Consider the following 2,500-nt stretch of genomic DNA (forward strand, 5'->3'; position numbering starts at 1 on the left):
TGTGCCTTAACGTAACCCACGTTGTGCCTTAACCTAACCCACGTTGTGCCTTAACCTAACCCACGTTGTGCCTTAACCTAACCCACGTTGTGCCTTAACGTAACCCACGTTGTGCCTTAACGTAACCCACGTTGTGCCTTAACGTAACCCACGTTGTGCCTTAACGTAACCCACGTTGTGCCTTAACGTAACCCACGTTGTGCCTTAACGTAACCCACGTTGTGCCTTAACGTAACCCACGTTGTGCCTTAACGTAACCCACGTTGTGCCTTAACCTAACCCACGTTGTGCCTTAACGTAACCCACGTTGTGCCTTAACCTAACCCACGTTGTGCCTTAACGTAACCCACGTTGTGCCTTAACCTAACCCACGTTGTGCCTTAACCTAACCCACGTTGTGCCTTAACCTAACCCACGTTGTGCCTTAACCTAACCCACGTTGTGCCTTAACCTAACCCACGTTGTGCCTTAACCTAACCCACGTTGTGCCTTAACCTAACCCACGTTGTGCCTTAACCTAACCCACGTTGTGCCTTAACCTAACCCACGTTGTGCCTTAACCTAACCCACGTTGTGCCTTAACCTAACCCACGTTGTGCCTTAACCTAACCCACGTTGTGCCTTAACCTAACCCACGTTGTGCCTTAACCTAACCCACGTTGTGCCTTAACCTAACCCACGTTGTGCCTTAACCTGCTCTGTAATTGGCATATGACACGTTACATTAATCTAGTGTTGTCTAACCACAACCCTCTGAATATAGTTCGCTACTCGCACCGCCCACCCTCTTGTGTGTCGTTTCATGTTGAACACTTCGCAAGTGTTGCTTACTTTTTACATGCTCCCGCTGTACACTGTAATGTGGACAACTGCAGGATGTACATCGCCCCCCCCCCTCCACCCTGCCTTCGCACGCTGGTCGTTCAGGTGCTTGCGTGTTCAATGCCCTTCGCAGCTGTTCACTGGCATTCGCATGTCGAAGCGCTCAGTCTACGTCGTGGTACGGCCTGTGTCCACTGTCCGCTGATATCGTAAGCTTAATCCTCACATTGTACTGCACATAGGTCCATATGTACTGAATGATACGCTGTGGCACATGTGTGACCGTACGACTGCGCCCAACAACAGCGAACCATACGGTCCAAATGTTGTGCACTCAGCCACGTGCCGTCTCCCCATAACAGCTACATTGCAGTGTGGTACGCCATAGAGACGTGTGGGAGTAACGGACGCCCTGGATGGCGATCAGCATGAGCCGTCTGTTGATGTAGTGGCGCGTGTATTCAAACGTAGTCGTCTCTTCTCACACAGTGTGATAGCATGGTGCACCGCGTTCCACATCTGCGACATGGTACAGATGCTGGTTGACAGTCGGTCTCGTAATGGACATCGCATACGTAGGGGGCCACCTCCCACGTGTTCTCTAGTCGTGCACATTTTGTTGCGTGTATGTGGGCAGACGTAGTGTGTCGTGACACCTAACAGACAGGTATGCAATAATCGTTGCATTTGCAAACTGGGATGGACGTCTACGTTTGCTGGTGACGTGACGCAACGCAAATGAACAACTGGTAAACCCATTGTGGTGCGGTTGTTGTTGCTGGAGGTAAATCAGTAAGGGCAAATCTGTGTGTGAAGCGATACGCGGCGGTGGCTGGGTGGGACCGTCCCCGGCCGGTGAGGGGGGGCCGCCCGGCGTGCTGGCCGCGCGGTGCGTGGGCGCACGCGCTACAGCCGGCTGGTGGGGGCGCCCAGTGGCAGGCGCGCCGGCCGACGGACGCGGCAGGCGGCGCAGCTGCGCGCCGGGGCACCCTGCGCGCGGCGCCGGGCGGCCAAAGTGGGTCCTCGCGGGCCCGGTGCGAAGCGCGGTGGACATCTGCAGTGTGCTGGTCCGACTGAGGACTGTGTGCGTTGAGGATGCGCCGCCGCCCGGCACTCGGCGCCGCGACGCCGTCTGCTGCTCGGTCGCCCCAGCGGTTCTCGCTGGTGGTTTGTATCGCAGTTGTGCAGACGTGTTGGCACGTGCGCTGTGCTGGGAGAGTTCGCTTCGGCACCCACGTGGGGCCTTTGCCCTTCTGTGGCGCTGGCGTTGGAGCTGCCGGTCACCGTAGGTGGCGCGTGTTGTCTCCCGCCGGCAATGCCACGACAGCACGCTCCCGGGCCTCTGTCGGCAGCGGCAAGCTCAGTTGGGAGCACGGGTGGTCGCACCTAAAGCGTCTACTCGCCTAACTCCGGGCGATTGCGCCTCTCTCGAACCCGACCAAGTACTTAGGACGGCGCTGCGCGCCGCCGGGACCTGAGAGGGTTTCGAGGTGTATTGTGCAGGGGAGCTCAGCCTCCTCCTGTTTGCAGAATAATTGAGCGGACGCTTGCGTGTTCGCGCGGGCCCCTGGGACACACTCCCGGGCGGCCGGCTGCTCAGCTCTAGTTGACGCAGCTCCCTGGTTGATCCTGCCAGTAGTCATATGCTTGTCTCAAAGATTAAGCCATGCATGTCTCA

The 2,500-nt window shown here is 57.0% G+C and overlaps 1 non-coding gene across 1 annotated transcript in view; it reads left to right on the forward strand.

The window, feature by feature from the left end:
* The first annotated feature begins 2,438 nt into the window (after positions 1–2,438).
* The window catches only part of LOC126111396 (small subunit ribosomal RNA), a 1,909-nt gene continuing 1,847 nt past the window's right edge, over positions 2,439–2,500 (forward strand). The window contains exon 1 of the ribosomal RNA XR_007524132.1: positions 2,439–2,500. This exon is cut by the window's right edge and continues 1,847 nt beyond it. This is a non-coding gene — a ribosomal RNA (small subunit ribosomal RNA).

Source organism: Schistocerca cancellata, unplaced genomic scaffold (genome assembly GCF_023864275.1).
Source record: "Schistocerca cancellata isolate TAMUIC-IGC-003103 unplaced genomic scaffold, iqSchCanc2.1 HiC_scaffold_66, whole genome shotgun sequence".
NCBI lineage: Eukaryota > Metazoa > Arthropoda > Insecta > Orthoptera > Acrididae > Schistocerca > Schistocerca cancellata.